Raw genomic sequence first — 19,473 nt, 5'->3', positions numbered from 1 at the left:
GAGGGGTTAGCCTGGTGATGGGTATTAAGGAGGGCACGTATTGAATGGAGCACTGGGTGTTATATGCAAACAAGGAATTATGGAACGCTACATCAAAACTAATGATGTAATGTATGGTGATTAACATAACATAATAAAAAAAAAAGTCCTCTTACAGATATCTCATAATATTTAAAATGTTTCTAAAGGTCACCTATGCCAAGGTTTTAAAGTCAAACATCAAAGCTAAATGTCATTAAAAATAATGTGAATTGTGCTGTAATTGTATGCTCAATTAACTAAAAGTTATGGAATCTAGATGAAAATAATGATGATAATAGTAAAAGTGACTAATACGTTTTTAAGAAATAAGACTGATATTGTGCTCAGTTTCATCTTTTTAGAAACTGAGGTTAGACAAATGAAGATGTTAAAGAATCTCTCTGGAATCTATTAATGCTGATCATACATTATTTTTTAAAAAAAGTAGACCACATTCAATTCTCTACTGAATACCCCTTTCAAGTGTATTCATATAGGTCACAACCTACCAAGAAAAGATAGTTGATGTTTCTCTACAGTAGTAAATCAATATATCATATTTTATGTGAATTATGCATAAAATTTTAGCAAGTACTTGAAATTATATTATATTTATGAATTAAAAAATGAATACATAATGATGCAATCATAAAATGATAGCTAAAAGCATGAAAGTTGGGATGCACTTCAGGCTAGCCAAATACTCCCATCAGATCATTTGTCAGCAGAAAAAAAAAATAGAGTGGTCACTTGGAAAGTTGTTGAAAATATGTTACTTGTATCAAATTTCACCAATGTCTTCAGGGACATATGTATGTCTGTATGTATATGTGTATATATTTGTATACAGCTGGTATTCTATTTTAAAAGGAAACCATAAAATTGGCTATTTAAAAATCTACAGGAAATACAAGGAAATGAGTTAAGCTTTATAAAAATGTAAAGAACTGAAAGTGATAAAATTTGGCAGATTAACGATGAGAAAAGAACAGCACATAATGAAAGCCAAGCAACAGAATATCAAGTTAGCAGATTAATTTTATGAAATGGGTCATAAAAGAGATTTCAGAGAAAACAAGCTATCAATAATATTTCCTTAAATAATTTCACTGAAAATCAATATTTGCTCATCAATCACAAATGTGTCCTCAAATTTTAACATAAATACATATTACTTGCTTGACCAGAAATCACATTCCTTACAAGAAGCGACAATATAAATGCTTTCAAAAATAGTAATAATTTTAACAGCAATCTGAAAATTTAATCCTTAAACAGAAAATGTTTATAAAATAGAAACGACAAATTTTTTAAGTGTAACAAAATATTCTGGTGAGCAATTAATTTTCCTTGAATACTAAAAACAGTTGTAAATTGAAAAAAGTCCTATTTTCTATAGCTTTATGATGTGTCTACACAGCATTTTTGCACAGCAATCACAATACCTTAGAATATACTTTTCTTACTTTCACTTTTCCATTCACATATCAGGGATATGTAAAACCTACAACTCTGACCAGGGAGTTATCACAATTATCCACTTTTTTAGAAAGCAAAAAGAAAATGAGTTTCCAGGCTATTTTTTTTTTAAGATTTTATTTATTTTAGCAAGACAGAAGTGCGCACATGCGCACCCTCAAGTGGGGGGAGGGGCAGAGGGAGCGGGAGAGAGAGAGAAAGAGAGAGAAACCCAAGCCAACTCCCCGCTGAGCGAGGAGCCCCATCTCATAACCCTGAGATCATGACCTGAGGGGAAATCAAGAGTCAGGTTCAACCGACTGAGCTACCCAGGTGTCCTTCCAGTCTATTTTCTTTTCTTTTTTTTTTTTTTTTTAAAGATTTTATTTATTTATTTGACAGAGAGAGACACAGTGAGAGAAGGAACACAAGTAGGGGGAGTGGGAGAGGGAGAAGCAGGCTTCCCGCGGAGTAGGGAGCCCAATGTGGGACTCGATCCCAGGATCCTGGGATCATGACCTGAGCTGAAGGCAGATGCCTAACGAATGAGCCACCCAGGTGCCCCCCTCCAGTCTATTTTCAAGAAAGTACTATTATTTATGTAGTAAACCATCTTGTGTTAGCAATGAGCTATCATGGAACAAAACACCCAGGACTTCAGGTACATGAAGTATATTTAGTCTTTTGACTGTTTTAGAATATAATTCAGCTCACTCAAAATATGTTAAGCTGTGAAACGGATGGGAAAGCTTGTTCCTTTATTAGGAGCTGACCAAGAAAAAGTATCCACCTAAAGCAGGCAGATAATTAAATCACTCCTTAATGAAAGCTCTCTTCCAAGAAATCCTGGCCTTACATCAAGAAATTATACTGGAAATCACAATTCTACCTCCCATAGTGAGGAGGAGATGTCCTCACTTAAGAAAAGATGGAAGAATTAGTTCAGCTAATTTGATCTGAGATCTACTAAATGACAAAACAAAAAACCCAAGTTAAAAGTGAGAGCTATGACAAAGCAAAGAGACCTAATTAACACAAGACACTATAGCAACAGGAAAATATAGAAGTTGCTGCAAATATTCTATAATTCTAAGGAAAAACTCTAGAAGCCCTGGGAAATTCATTCCTATTTAAACATAGTAAATTAAGCCTACTATTAACAATCTGGAAAGTCACTGTAGAAATTCATTAATAATATAAACCAAAAAGTTTCAGAGTGGGGTTAAAATATCTGTACCGCAGTTCTATTTCTGCTACTGACTGGCTTAGGTAAATGTCTCAACCTCCGGGAGTAAGATTCCTAAGTAATAAAACAGAGAGCACCAGTTAAGAATAACAAAGAGGGGTTTGATAAAAGCTCACTTCCTGGGTCTTATTCTGGAAGATTCTGAGTCAGCAAGTCCAGGATGGGCATGAATATCTATTATATATTTTAGCACCCTCCAGCTCCTTCCATTGCAGTTGCTGGGGTGTAAGTCACTGGTAAAATGTCTTTGTGATTATTTCCTGAAGGCTTCCTGTCTCTCTAATTGGGACTTAATTTCCCATGCTCCTTGCATCAGGGACCTCATTTCCTTCCTTTAGATGCTCAAATGACCAGGAAAGAAGTTCAGCTTGAGGTAATCACCTCCTGAAACTCTCTGTGATTAAGGGTCTCCTGACTCCCATGCCTCTCAAAGGAGATATACTAATGTCCATTTATGTTCTGACCATTCTCTACATTTCTTCTTTTTTTTTTTTAAAGATTTTATTTATTTATTTGAGAGAGAGAATGAGAGAGAGAGAGAATGAGAGAGAGAGAGAGAGAGCACATGAGAGGGGGGAGGGTCAGAGGGAGAAGCAGACTCCCTGCTGAGCAGGGAGCCCGATGCGGGACTCGATCCCGGGACTCCAGGATCATGACCTGAGCCGAAGGCAGTCACTTAACCAACTGAGCCACCCAGGCGCCCTCTCTACATTTCTTCTATTAAGATTATTGCTACCCCATCCCTCCAGCAACCCTCAGTTTGTTTCCTGAGATTAAGGGATGGGGTGGCTGGGTGATAGACACTGAGGGGGGGGTATGGGCTATGGTGAGCGCTGTGAATTGTGTAAGACTGTTGAATCACAGACCTGTACCTCTGAAACAAATAATACATTTTTTGTTAAAAAAAAAAAAGGAAGATAGCAGGAAGGGAAGAGTGAAGCAGGGAAAATCGGATGGGGAATGAACCATGAGAGACTATGGACTCTGAAAAACAAACTGAGGGTTCTAGAGGGGAGGGGGGTGGGAGGATGGGTTAGCCTGGTGATGGGTATTAAAGAGGGCACATACTGCATGGAGCACTGGGTGTTATACACAAACAATGAACCATGGAACACTACATCAAAAACTAATGATGTAATGTATGGTGATTAACATGAAATAAAAAAAAGATTATTGCTACGTTCACTTCATGGTACTTAGTTGTTTATGCATATTCATTTTCCCCACGAGATGGGAAACCTTCCAGGTCAGGGACCACGTTTTACTGCTCTTGATAACTTCACAGCCAATCTAGAGCTGGGCATATTATAAGCACTTAATAATTTTTTATTAATTTAGTTGAGTTGATCCTATTATCTAGGTGATTGGAAATTGGGAAGCTTTCTATCCAAGGGAGGATAATCCATGCTTGATGTCTATTTTTTAATTTTTATTTTTTTAAAGATTTTATTTATTTATTTGACAGAGTCCTAGCGAGAGAGGTAACACAAGCAGAGGGAGTGAAAGAGGGAGAAGCAGGCTTTTCACTGAGCAGGGAGCCCAATGTGGGGCTCGATCCCAGGATCCAGGGACCATGACCTGAGCTGAAGGCAGACGCTTAACGACTGAGCCACCCAGGCGCCCCCATGCTTGATGTTTATAAATGAAATGATAAGGGTTATAAAAGAACAAAATACTACTTTTCCAAATTAAATGAACTTTCTTTCTTCCCACTTTTTAAAAAAAGACTAAAAGACATATATGATCCAAAGTCATCTGAAGAATTAGTATGAAAGGTACAAGAATTTAAAAGCATACAAAAAAACCTACAATAATTCTACTTAACTGAACAGCATGAACAGATGTCAACCATGATTGGTTTCTAGCATAGGTTGACTTATGGTGTAAAGAGAGGTCTTGACATGTGTCCTCAGTTGCAAAGAAGGAGTTCTATAATCCAATAGTCAAAAGGCTGAGCATAAAGATAGCTTTGATATTAGTTCATCTCATCTTGTGCCTCATTTATAATAAATGACATTTGACTTTCTCCTAAGACCAAGTTTTTGTCTCCTAATTGAGTTCTGGTTCTGAATTCTTACCTTTGTCTAAGTTGCTGTCCTGAGAGCCTGCTCAATTCGCTAGGCTTTTTTAAGACAGGTTTGTTGTTTTTTTTTTAATTTTACTGTTTACTGTCTTATTTTACTGTTGCCGTACCCTGATTAGAAATAAGATCCTGCTTCCAAATTCTATCCCTCTGGCTGGGGCTTGAAAGCTTTACTGGACCTACCTTGCATTCTGAATACTACCATCTTCTGAGATCCCGAGAGTCATGCTCGGTGTTCCAGCTAGGAGCTACTGCTTCTTTCCATATACTAACATTTACTACTAAAGGCCAACACACCTGTACTAGGAGATACGAAGATAAACCACAGTCCTGCCCTTGAACATTCCATGCTCTAAACATGTAAAAAGATTCTTCTACCTGACTGGCCACTACTTTAAAGTCCCCCTTTGCAGGATTCTCCATATTTTGTCTAATGTTGGGTGACACAGCATTCAGTCTTTGATCCTCCTCTATTGACTCTCGCTTTCTAGGTGACCCTATCCTGTGGCTTTAAATACATACTACATGTTGATCACTCCCAAATCAACATCTTCAGCCTATCTTGTTTGAACTCCATACTCATATATCCCACTACCTCAAGATCAGATGTCCATACAAGAATCTCAGCCATGTCTAAATCTGAAATCTTTATTTTCCCCCACAAACCTGCTCTTCCTCAAATCTTTGCCACCTCAGTTAACATGGAAACTTCATTCTTCTAGTTGCTCAAGCAAAAAGCCTTAGAGGCATCTTCTTTCGCACAATCCATGACCAATCCACCAGCAGAAATCTTGTAGGATATACTTGCAAAATATATCCAAAACTCAACAATTTCTTATCATCTCTACCCAAGCCCAAGCCACCATCACCTGGCTTAATACAATAGCCTCCTGGTCTTCCTACTCCTACCTCTTGGACTTCCATGGTCTATTCTCCACACAGCATCCAGTGTGACCCCTCAAATCATTTCTTTGCTCATTCTTGTTTTTCCTTTTAACTAAATAGCTTCATGAGGTCATTAACCTGGACTGACTAATTTCCCCACTGTCTAGAACAGCGTTTGGCCCATAGTAATGCTAAATAGGTGTCAATTGAATGAAAGTGCAACAAAAGAGGTATGTACACGGCAAAGGGGGAGCCCCAAAGTAGAAAGATTAGTCCTTCTTGGGTAAGCTGGGGAAGGCGTCACAAAGCAGTGGATGATTGAACAAGATTTTGAAGAATAAACACAAAATGGTCACGTTAAAAGTGTTGAGAGGAAAGCTGTGCAAACCAACAGCCTGGCATCTGTAAAGGCAGAGAGCAGGAAAGAAGCGTGGTGCGCTTGGGAGCAGCATGTGATCTGGAGGGGCTGAGGCAGAAAGTGCATGTGAGCAAGGACAAGGACTGAAGCTGGAGGAGGTTTTCTTTGACTCTTGCAACTATGGGTATCTTGGTCCACACTATTATCAGTTCTAGAGATACCTGGGCAGCAAAAATACACAGAAGGCAGAGGAGGGTGTGTGTGTGTGTGGGGGGGGGGTTATGAGACAGATTCGAGACAGCTTTCCTAGGTCTGAATTGACCTTTCACCTCCTATTAACTGTATGACTCAGAGCAATTACTTAAACTCTCTCTGCCTCAGTTTCTTCATAAATAGCACCTCCCTCACAAGGCTTGAGATTGAGTTAGTATATGCAAAGCACTCACAAAAAATGCCAGGTATACACATAAGCACTCTATGTCTGAGCACATTATTATGGCAAAGTCCTCAAAACTGAACTTCCTAGAAGTTTTATAAGGAACTTTAGTTATTCAAGATCTCAAGAAATTTGCTACGTATTTTGATAAAAGTTGACCTATATATTAGAGATGCCTCTAAGGCTTCTCAAAAAAATTCTTTTTCCTAATCAACCTGATCATATCAAAGACAAGGAAAAAGGTCACAGAAAATGGAAGTAGCTAGTACTTGAGGGAAAAAAAAACCCAAAGGATTAATAACCTTTAAAAGCTGATAGAGAAGAGGTGTTTATAGTTTCTGCTTCTAGAAAATGATGGAAGCTGACTAATTTAGTCTTTGGCATTTGTTCCTTAATCGTTAGCTGGAGTTTTAAAAAGTTACTTCAAAAAAACAGAGCTTAGTTGTGCTGACAATGTAGGAAGTTTGCTATGGACAGGCCGCCTTGTCTCTCTACCAGTCACATCAGACAGATTTGTGCAGATCCCTGAGCTAGACAGGATCTCTGGAGGTGCATCCACTCAGGCCTGGAGATGTCAAATCCCAGCCACAGGAAACAGACACTGATAATAACCAGAGAATCTGAGGAAGATAACCAGGAAGCCAAATATTCCTCCTGTTCCAATGTTTGTTTACTGGCTTCACTGTGTGGATCTGCCTTACATCTAACTGCTGTTCCTTTTGCTATAGTATAAACTTACTTCCTTTTGTTCTATCCTCAAAGGAAATGGGGAACACCTGGTCACAATTTTTCTATGTCATCGAAGATACTTTTGAAGGTACCCTTTCCAAGGTTAAATAGTCTTAATTCCTTTAATCTATCCTCATTTTTACTAATTATAAATTCTTTTGTTGTTCACCTATGAATTCTTTTCGAGGCCTTCATAAATCTCCTAATACAAAATAAAACTAGATAGTATGCTGAAGAATTGGGAATTACCTTAACCTGAGTATTAAATTTAAGCCCTCATCCTAAACTGCCTATTCCTTCTTTGGGCTTTAGATAAGCCATGGGTCTAACAACCTTTCCTGTCTTACTTATACAAGTCCTCTTCTTTTCTTTTTTTTTTTAATGTTTTTATTTATTTAAGTAATCTCAACACCCAATGTAGGGCTCCAACTCACAACCCCCAAGATCAAGAGTGGCATGCTCTTCCAACTGAGCCAGCCAGGCGCCCCAGTCCTCTTCTTTTAAATAAGGGGTATTGGCTTGAACTACCTGTTGGGCAATTTCCAAGTGTAACAATCCATGATTTTTATGATTTAAATATAATAGAAATACTTGATTTTTCTGGTTTCAAATTAAGAACGGACTGGATAGATTCACAGAGACATGGCTACCTTTAAGTTCTAGTCCACCAGAAGGTGTAACAAGGAAGACACCGACATTACCATGGCAGAGTCTGGAAACCAAGGCTTGTTTACAGAATATGCACATAGAACCTAGCCTTTTTAGGACTGGAGGAGTTTCCAGGCATCTTGCAAACTTAAAGGAGGGTGAGCTTATGACTAAAGGTAAAGATGGATGCCAGGAATGGTATGGAAAAGAAAATTCTCAAGTTGAAGATCTAGGGTATAGAGGTTTTTGTTTTGTTTTGCTTTGTTTTCTGGATTGGAAAAAAATATTTGTCAAAAAGCATTCTCATCTATTTTTCACAAATGTTGACAAATTTGGAAAATTAAAAATCTTGAAAAAGTTACCAAAGTAGAAATTCCTTCTCTAGACATCTTAAACAACAGGGCAAACATTAATTTTAGAGGGATATCTAAGTGTCTGCAAACAGAATGACAGAGAAACCTGTCTATGTAATTCCTAGTGGCCCTCATGAGCTTTTAATAGTTTCAGGGCAATATTTCTGAGGACAGTGAGCTATACTAGGTAAAGAAGGACGTCCTTAGGGCTACCTCAGGGAAGGTAGGCAAGAAGGGCAGTGTTGTTCTTTCACTTAAGATTGAATTTGGAAAAGGGGTTCTGTCCATTGAATTTTTCTCTAGGCCATAATTTTGACTTTTGTAATCAAATTCACATGTCCCCAAGCCAAATTCATTTTATGCCTGTTTTAATTTCCTTTAGGACTCTGAAATTGTGTGACTGGGCCAGATGACCCTTCAAGTAAAACCAAAGGCATTCCTTCTCAGAGAATATGTGGACAGACACTACATCCTGGTGAACCCACAGGGTACACTGGAAGTGTGAGTATTCAGGTTTAAATACAATCAACCAGTATAGGGAAAAATCCAAACACGAAGAGAAAAGCACTGCATAGGGAACGCACCAAAAAAGTCTTATTTGAATCAAGAAATTGCTTTAAAATTTACATTGAATTATTGGAACTAATTTGTTTAGCTTTTCATTTTTTAATGCTGTAAAAATTTAAAGACAATATAAAGGGAAATCGATGGGTAACAAATTACAGATAGAAATAAAAGTTGTAGTTGAATTTGGAATTGGTTCTAGTTAAGTATTTGAAGGTTATAGTGTGTGGAGGTTACAGAGCTTGGGCAATAAATGACTGGCTCTTGAATATAATTCTCTAAACAATGTTACTGCTGACAGTAAAGAATAAGAAATTAGTCTGCAATGTCTTCTGGTGAGAGACTCTGGATTCCTTTTCTCCTCTAAAACAGAATGCAGTTCTGATGATTGGCATGTGAGATTAACTGTGTGAAAAGTAAAACCAGAATCTTCACTAGCTGTCTGTTGTTGTTGTTGCTGTTGTTGTTTAACTGTTGTTCTCTAAAGCATTGCTATAGAACATGCGCTCTGTGGAGGCTGTATCAGCATCACCTAAGAGTGAGCTGGATGTGCAGACTCTCAGGTTCTCCATCCCAGAACCATGAACTGGCCTTTAAGTAGGATCACCAAGTGATTTAAATGCATATTAAAATTTGAGACCCACTTGCTAAGGTTCCTTCAGTTCAAAGAGTTTATGATTATATAATAATAAAATCTGACTCCTGACAAAGGTGTCTTTGAAATAAGGTAAAAAGGAAACTCACTTGAACCTGAACATGGTATCATTTTAATGAAAGGAAAGGACTGTACCAGGCATATGACAAGTATGGTCTCATTTAATCCTCACAACAATCCTAAGAAACGGATATTATTATCTTCTTTTTACAGAGGACCAAACAGAGGTACTAAGAAGTGAAATGATTTGCCGAGCCTCTGCAGCCTGTAAGCCCCAGAGCCTGGTTGGGAAACCAAGTCTTTCTCACTCCAAATCCTATGCGGCCTCTATATCAATGACCAGGAGAGGGATTTCAAAAAAGATGCCCAGTGTAGTCACAAAAAACCAAGTGAGACTCAAACGACCAGCAAATGTTTACTGATTACTTACTCTGGACTGAGAACTGAGCTACTCTAAGTAAAAAGGTAAAATATGTGAGCAAAAAGCCAAGAATAAAATGAGTAAAAATTTTGTGATTCATGCAAATACTAAAGACAACCCAGATTTTAAAAATGATTTTACATAAAAGATAAGCAAATCAACACAGGTCTGTCTCAAACAGGCCACACTTTTGCATTTTTCCATTTCATCTATTTTTGCATTTTTCACATTACAGATCTATTCTGTCTAGTGGTTCAAAATATAATCTACTTCCCACAAACAGCAGATGGCGCCATGTATCAGGGAAAGAATGACAAAAAAAAATCAAAGATCAAGCTGTCAAAATTGATATCTTTTTGAAAATGACTCAAATTTTCTAATTAGCTCTCTAATAGTGATAATTTAAAAGACTTCATTTTAAAAATTCACTTTAGATGCAGAAGCTACTTTTTTTTTAAAGATTTTATTTATTTATTTGACAGAAACACAGCGAGAGAGGGAACACAAGCAGGGGGAGTGGGAGAGGGAGAAGCAGGCTTCCCGCTGAGCAGGGAGCCCGCTGCGGGGCTTGATCCCAGGACCCTGGGACCATGACCTGAGCAGAAGGCAGAGGCTTAACGACTGAGCCACCCAGGAGCCCCCAGAAGCTACTTTTAATCCAGCTTTGCTGACCAAAAACTGTGAGGAAATAAAAGAAAGCTATCTTAATTTATAAGTCTGCTGCAAATAAATTTATAAACAAAGCTTATTAATTGAGATAGTAACCTCTATTAATCTTAACATAACTCCTAACATGAAAACTCCAACCCAGGAAAGATTTCTGGAAGAAGAAAATTCAAAGGGGAAATTCAAAGTGCCAAACTGTTAAATAAACAAGTCAACATACAAATTAAGGACCATAAAATAATTATATCTTCAAAACTGATTTCAATCAATAATGATAATATATGGTACTGTCAACTAAGCTCAAGCAGAAGTAAATGTTTTGCCACCAAACCACATCACATTTCTGTTTTTTGACTCCAAACACTCCCAGGCACTGTCCCAGAATACAGTCAGAAGGAGCAGGGAAGCTACATGTAAATACTGTTAGCGTAAGTGAGCCTTTCCCTTCTCTGATAAAGCAAGCCAGCAAGCAAACAGAAAGGACTTCAGAAGCTACTGCATTCTTGGAAACATAAAGCACCTGGACTAGCTTTCTACAGAGAGAAGAGAGATTCCATAGACATAACTTCCATAAAAGTTACAGAAGGAAAATGAAAGGTTAAAAGACAGAAATAAAAGGTAAAGTGATATAAAAGGCTATATGTTATTGATGCTTCTAATGTATAAGTCTAAATTCCACTAAATCTCTTTTTCCAAACAGAAAGCTTGTGGAGGAGAAGAGAAGAGATCATGTTTTCAGAAGAAGAAGAAGAAGAAGAAAAAAAAAACTCTTCAAAATTTTTCCTGCAATATATTTCTCTTTCTCAACCTTTAAACTATACATGTAGTACTTTCAACAAGAACAGTGTTTTCAAAGGAGGCAATGTTTTCACACTGTCCCAGTCAGGTATTTTTTCTGGGTAAAATACAGTAATAATACTTAAGAGTTTAACTTACAGTTAGCTTTGACCTTCAATTATACAAGTTCATTTTAGGTCCAAACAATAAATAAAGGAAAAAAGAAAATCCACTTAACAAGATGCTTTTTTGCCCTAGGTAGGCACTCTTTTCCAATTCAGTCCTATTCTACCCTCATCTTTTCTCACTGAGCTGTCAAAATCTTTTGAAGAGCTCCCCACAGTGCTTAACAACCATGGCCCATATTCTGAAATACGAATTCATCTACCACCCTTCATCCTCTGCTGACACTTTCAACTAGCCACCATCAGCACTTCTGTGGGCAGGAGTCCTTAATTGGTCTCCCTGATTTCCTTATCCCCCTTCAATGCATTTACAACAGCCATAATCATCTCTCAAACATTTAAATCAGACCACGCAATTCCATGTTTAAAGATCATCAGTAGCTTCTTGCAATTACTTGGAATGAAATCCCATGTCCTCCTCAATATGGCTGCCACGCCCTGGTATTATTTGGGTCCACCTACCTCTTGGCCAACTGTTCTCTGTGTTCTAGAAGTTTTGGCTTTCTTTTAGTTCCTCCCACCCAAAAGTCTTACACATGCACTACTTCCATCACCCCCTTAAATGGGAATTCTCCTACTCATCTCTCAGATCTCAGCTCTAAATGTCACTTACTCAGAGAGACCATTCTTGAAACCTTAATCTAAAATAGGTTTACTTATTACAAAATCTTGAGGCAGCTTGAACTTTCCCTTCCTAGCATTATAATGTAAAATCATGTTTTTGTATTTATTTATTATCTGTCTACCCATAAGCCTATTAGCTCCATGGATACAAAGACAATGCCTATTCAATTAATCATGAGATCTGTCAGGTCTGGCTCAGTGTCAGGACATATTAGGTGTTCGATATTTATTAAATAAATGAGTGACTGGATGAATGAGTAAGACATTCCCTTGAGTGAGTATCACTAGTTTCCTAGATGTTGAATTGATGAGCTATTAGTTATTATTTTTCTAGAGACAAAAGACAAAGCCTCACTTTGGAATAACTCAGAAGCATATTCTGCCCCATTTTTGGCTTGCCTGGAAGCCTAACAGCTGTATGTACTAGTCTGTCTCATATTCATATCTGGAATTAGACAGTCATCCACTTTTCACTCCTTTTCAATGACTCTGAAAATAAATTACTTATTAGGAGTCCTTTCAGAGTCCATATAAACATTTAATAACCTTACCTTTAAAAATCTAGTTATCCTGCCTACAATGCAAAACATTAACTACTGTGTTCTATAAATTCTTTTTTCCCCAAGTGTAAGAAACAACTTCAAAGAAAAGGCTATAAAAAAAAATCTAATCTAAAAATTTTACATACACTGTATAATGTGTTCCCTCCCCCATAATTCCACAAAAATGTAGAACTGTTAGACAATCTGGCATTATACCACAGACTTTTAAATGTATACTTACTGCAAAAGAGAAAGGCACATGTGATAGAGGATAGACGCGGAAGCCACAATCCAGAACATTAGCAGAGATTCTGAATGTTTCTCATTAAAGATATGTCAATTGATATTACACAACTGGTCTGGCTCTTACAGAATTACCTTTCTAAAACATCTATTTTATCATGACGTTACCCTGATTTAAACTTTCAGCAGCTCCCCATTTATGTAACTGTGCTTTCCAAACTGTGGTATGCCAAAGCCAAGGTACAGAAAGCTCTGTGTCAGAAGAGGAACGGCTAAAGCAAATATGCTACATTTCCTAGGACAAAAATTTTTTTTAGATAAACAATTTTTACTTGAACATTTGAAAAAAAATATTTATAGTAAAACAGTTCTGGCTCTACTGTGGAACAAAGTGCAAAATTCAAAAATGAAATTTTATTTTTAAAAAAGATTAGAGAGAGAGAGAGTGGGGGTAGGGGCAGGAGAGGGAGAGAATCTTTTTTATTTTTTTTAAAGATTTTATTTATTTATTTGACAGAGAAAGACACAGCGAGAGAGGGAACACAAACGGGGAGTGGGAGAGGGAGAAGCAGACTCCCCGCCGAGCAGGGAGCCCGATGCAGGACTCGATCCCGGGACTCCAGGATCATGACCTGAGCCGAAGGCAGTCGCTCAACCAACTGAGCCACCCAGGCGCCCGAGAGGGAGAGAATCTTTTTTTTTTTTTAAAGATTTTATTTTATTTATTTGACAGACACAGCGAGAGAGGGAACACAAGTAGGGGGAGTGGGAGAGGGAGAAGCAGGCTTCCCGCCGAGCAGGGAGCCCGATGCGGGGCTCGATCCCAGGACCCTGGGATCATGACCTGAGCCGAAGGCAGACGCTTAACGACTGAGCCACCCAGGCGGTGAGAGGGAGAGAATCTTAAGCAGACTCCACACTGAGTGTGGAGCCCCACAAGAGGCTTGATCCCACAGCCCTGAGGTCACAACCCGAGCCAAAACCAACAGTCTGACACCTAACCGACTGTGTCACCCCGGTGCCCCTCAAAAGTGAAATTTTAATATATGATATGCCACTTTACAGAAGCTTTGAGTTTGGGAGACTGTTAAACACATAACAGACACCCAACAAATGTGGCAAAAAGACATCACAGAGAGGGATGCCTGGGTGGCTCAGTTGGTTAAACAGCCGACTCTTGATTTTGGCTCAGGTCAGGATCTCAGGGTCCTGAGATCGAGCTCCATGTGGGTCTCCCTGCTCAGTAGGGAGTCTGCTTGAGGATTCGCTCTCTCTCCCTCTCCCTCTGCCCTTCCCTTTGCTCGTGCATGTGCGCTGTCTCTCTAAAATAAATAAATCTTTAAAAAAAAATGATATCACAGAGGACTTCACTAAGTGACCATATAATGACTACTATAGCACAGTAATTCTGGGATTGGACAGTGGGCCTTCCCTCAGTTTGGATCAGGTGTTCCTTATTCTTATGAACCGATCTCTCCTATATATATCACTATTCTGAGTATAATATTAGGTTGAACCATAGGAAATTGCCAATATTCAATATTTTTTATTTACAAAAATGGCAAATTCCTATGGACCAACATAATATACAAGTCTTTGTATCAATTTGTATCTGATCACCCCAACTTATGTCCTTTTAAAAGATCTGTGCTTTGGGGGTACCTGGGTGCCTTCGGCTCAGGTCATGATCTCAGGGTCCTGGGATCGAGCCCCGCATCAGGCTCCCTGCTCTGTGGGAAGCCTGCTTCTCCCTCCCCCACTCCCCCTGCTTGTGTTCCCTCTCTCCTGTGTCTCTGTCAAATAAATAAATAAAATCTTAAAAAAAAAAATCAGGGGGCACCTGGGTGGCTCAGTCGGTTAAGCGGCTGCCTTCAGCTCAGATCATGATCTCAGGGTCCTGGGATCAAGGCCCACATTGGGCTCCTTGCTCAGCGAGGAGCCTGCTTCTCCCCTGCCTGCCATTCCCCCTGCTTGTGCTTGCTCTCTCTCTCTTGTTCTCTGTGTCAAAGAAATAAATAAATAATCTTAAAAAAAAAAAAATCTGTGCTTTGTCTCTATTATCAAGTAAAGTAACTAGCCTAAAATAAAACACAATAAATGTTGGCTTATGGCTCATCCTGGGTCAATTTGTACACAGTGAGCATAAGCAAGCACCTGAAGCTCCATATTTTGGAAGAAACACTGGTAATAGAACCCCCTTCTCCTTCAGGTTGAGGTACAAAAGACTCCTGTTAGTCATTTGTTAAATGGCATGACATAAAAAGAAGTGGGAAAATCTAGTCACATTCATGTTCCTACACCCCAAATAAAGTATTTGTCCTATAGCATACTATGGGGCTTACATAGAACAAAACCATTATAATCAACCATTCATATAAGTGTAGAATTTTTAAGCTTGATCTATTTTTATTGTCAAAGAAAGAAACAGGCTTAGTCAAAGTAAGAGTGCCTGACATAAACCATAAAGAATTTGAGTATCAAGCCACACTTCTCTTTTTTTTTTTTAAAAAAGGGTACTTGTGAATCTGAGCTTTAAAAAGCTTTGATACTTAGAGAAAAGAAGTTTTAGATTTTTAAAAAATATTTTATTTTTAAGGAATCTCTATACCCAACATGGGGCTCGAACTTACAACCCTGAGATCAAGAGCCGCACACCACCACCTGGGCCAGCCAGGTGCCCTTAAGTTTTAGATTTCTAAAAGAGATTGTTAGACACTAATCAAAAAAGGTATATGCACTCCTATGTTTACTGCTGCATTATTTACAATAGTAAAGACATGGAAGCAACCTAAGTGTCCACTGATAGACAAATGGACAATGAAATAGACACACACATAGAGGGATATTGTACAGTCATAGAGAGGATGAGATCATGCCTCTGTGACAACATGGATGGACCTAGAGGGCGCTGTGCTAAGTGAAATAAGTCAGATGGAGAAAAACAAATGCCATATGACTTCAATTATATGTGGAATCTAAAAAACAAATGAACAAACAAAAAGCAGAATCAGACCTAAAAATACAGAGAATGAAGTGATGGCTGCCAGAGGGGAGAGAGGTGGGGGGATGGGCAAAATGGGTGAAGGGGAGTGGGAGATCCAGCCTTCCAGTTATAAAATGAGTAAGTCCTGGGAATAGAAGGCACAGCCGTGGGAATGTGGTCAATGATAGTGTAATACCATTGTACGTACAAGTGGGAGCTACCCTTGTGGTGAGCACGGCGTAACATATAAAGATGCTGAATCACTATGTTGTACACCTGAAATTAATGTAACATTGTATGTCAAGTATACTAAATTTTTTTTTTTTTAAATTGAACAGGTGACACCCATTAACACTCCAACATAGATTCCTTTAGAAAAGGTAGCTCCAAGATCCGGTCAGTATTGATATGATTGGAGGTACAAAGAGAGAGCTAGAATTGGGGTCCAGGAGGAACTGGAGCCTCTAGGGAGCAAGCAGTGGTAAGGGAGAAGTAAAGGTGAGTAGAGGTCACTGGGGGCTGTGAGACTCTGACTGAGGTGGCTACCTGTTTCCCAAACTCCTGTCCATGAGGTATCAGCAGCATGACTTTTGTTATATTCTAGTACCATCTGCACTACTGTTGACTCTGTCTTCCTAAAAATAACTGTATTTTAAAAGGAAAAAAAGGGATTTTAAGCTTAATATATATATGGAATACTATGAATCATATATGATTTTCTGCCTTAGAAAAGTAAAAATCTGGTAAGCCCCCAAGTAGCCTGTATTGGAACAATGCAGATCCATCTTTTTTCCCCCTACTTGGTAACTGCTAACTCTAAAAAGGGTCCATCTTGTTCTTTGCCTCAATCTTCATGAAGTAAAATATCTGCCCATTTTTAATCATAATCGGTCTGCTGCAGCACTGCTGTGAAACAAATCTGGTCCAGATACTAGTGCCAAGGAAGTGTAGCTGTTAAAACACTCATCTGTTCTCTGTCAACTCGGCTTTGTTGATGGGCCAACAGTAACATCTGCTCAAAATAGCCTTGAAGAAATCAACAGACCAAGGTTTTTACCCCCAGAATCAACACTAAAAATGCAGCAACCATAGAAATATTGCTGGATATTTCCCTTAAGATTTGTGTTTCTCTGAATTCATTACCCTCGACTATTATTTTACTTCCTAGAATTTGCCAAAGTCATGAATTCTAAGAAATGAAAAAATGTGCTCTCTCTCATGCCTCTCCAGCTCACTCCTCTCAAACTTCCAGACAAAGGACTAGGCCTGTATCCTTCACTAGCTCCCATATGGAATGGAAAGTGCTTCCTCCTAGCTACTGCTGCTGTTGGGGATTAAAACTGCCAAAAAGCATATAGCCTTTAGCCCAAACACATTTCAATGTGTAAGTACATGAAACTGTTACATCAGCATCTCTTAAAATTTAAAAAATTTTAAAACTTGGGAACATTTGTTAAACATGCAGATTTATAGGGTCACATCTTCAAAGAACCTGAAGACTAAGATGGGTCTATAGAATTTGCATGTTTAACAAGCACTTCTCAATCTTCCCAAGTTCTTTTTGTTTTTTTTTCAAGTAGAATGGCCAACATTTGTTTTTTTTTAATTTTTATTTTTTTAAGTTTTTATTTTAATTACCCAGTGCTCATCACCACAAGTGCACTCCTTAATCTCCATCACATATTTCACCCATTCCCCCCCGCAACCTCCCCTCCGATAACCATGTTTGTTCTGTAGAATTAAGAGTCTCTTTCTTGGTTTGCCTCTCTCTCTCTCTTTTTTTTCCCTGTGCTCATTTGTTTTGTTTCTTCAATTCCACATATGACTGAAGTCATATGGTATTTTTTCTCTGACTTACTTCACTTAGCATTATACTTTCTAACTCTCCATCCATGTTGTTGCAAATGACAAGATTTCATTCTTTTTGTATGGCTGAGTAATATTCCATTATACACACACGCGTGCGTGCACACACACACACACACACACACACACACAATATCAACTGACCTTTAAAACTCCAGCTTTAAGCCCCACTGATTGTGAGAACTCATGAGATTTGGGCCCTCTTGCTTTCCCAGCCAACTGCTGTGGGGAATTGTCTTCCCTGTGTCTTCCCCTGTGTGCTAGTCTGTCTCTTGCCCTTCCCAGTGACTGCAGCTCCTTCCCCATCACAGCAGCCAAGATCCATTTCTCTCCCGAGCTGTGTCTCTGCACTTCCTACTTTCTTTGATGTGGCCTCTTCCCTCCCTTTAGTTGCGGAGTTTGTTCTGCCAGTCTTCAGACCGATTTCTGGGGTATTTAGGATGATGCAATAGTTACCTAGTTGTATTCGTGGAATGAGGTGAGCTTAGGGTCTTCCTACTCTGCTGCCATCTTCCCCTCTCTCTTCCACCAAGTTATTTTTAAAATTAAGATAGAATTCAAATACCATAAAATTCACCCTTTGAAAGTGTACATTTCAGTGGTTTTTAGTATATTCATAAGATTATACAACCATCTCCATTATCTAATTCCAGAACATTTAATCACCCCAAAAAGAAACCTTGTACTCATTAGCATTCTCCCCAACCCCTCCTCCCCCTCCCCAGTTCCTGGCAACTACTCATCTACTTTCTGTCCCCATGGATTTGCCTCTAAACTTCATTTAAATGGAATAATCTATTATGTGGCCTTTTTGTTTGGCTTCTTTCACTTAGCATAAGGTTTTCACAGTTCATCCATCTTGTATCATGTATTAGAACACCATTCCTTTTTATGGCTAAATAATATTTCATTATATGGGTATACCACTTTTGTTTATTCATTCATCAGTTGTTAGACATTCCAATTGTTTCCACTTTTTAGTTATTATGAAAAATCATGGTATGACCATTCACATACAAGGATTTTTTTGTTTTTGTTTTGGTAAACCTATGATTTTAGTTCTCTCGGGTATATACATAGGAATTGAATTGTTGGGTCATATGGCAACTCAATTTTTAACTTTTTGAAGAACTTCCAAACAATTTTTCAAAGAAACTGTACCATTTTACACCATCACCAGCAATTTGAGGGTCCCAATTTTTTCACATTCTCAGCAACACTAGTTTTTGTCCATCTTTTGCATTATATCTGTCCTAGTAAGGTTGAAGTGGTATCTCACTGTGGTTTCAATTCACATTTCCCTAATGGCTCATGGTATTAAACATCTTTTCATGTACTTATTGGCCATTTGTATATCTTCTTTGGAGAAATGTCTAATCAGATCCTTTGCTCACTTTTAAATTGGGATATCTGTCTTATTTTTTTTTTTAAGATTTTTATTTATTTATTTGACAGAGAGCGAGACACAGCAAGAGAGGGAACACAAGCAGGGGGAGTGGGAGAGGGAGAAGCAAAGCAGGCTTGCCGCTGAGCAGGGAGCCCAATGCAGGGCTCAATCCCAGGACCCCGGGATCATGACCTGAGCCGAAGGCAAACGCTTAACGACTGAGCCACCCAGGCGCCCCGGATATCTTTTTATTGCTGAGCTGTGAAAATTCCTTTTATATTCTAGATACAAAACCCTTAACAGATATGTGATTTGCAAATACTTTACCTCATTCTGTAGGTTT

General features: G+C 38.5%; 1 protein-coding gene across 2 annotated transcripts in view; it reads right to left on the bottom strand.

Moving 5' to 3' along the window:
* LOC102744208 (rab GTPase-activating protein 1-like) overlaps positions 1-19,473 on the bottom strand; it is a 359,561-nt gene that overhangs the window by 226,938 nt on the left and 113,150 nt on the right. The window lies entirely within an intron of this gene.

Source organism: Leptonychotes weddellii, chromosome 6 (genome assembly GCF_054177405.1).
Source record: "Leptonychotes weddellii isolate Sample4059 chromosome 6, ASM5417740v2, whole genome shotgun sequence".
In the NCBI taxonomy this organism is placed as follows: domain Eukaryota; kingdom Metazoa; phylum Chordata; class Mammalia; order Carnivora; family Phocidae; genus Leptonychotes; species Leptonychotes weddellii.
Note: the sequence above shows the minus strand (reverse complement) of the source record. Positions and strands in the feature narration are given on the sequence as shown.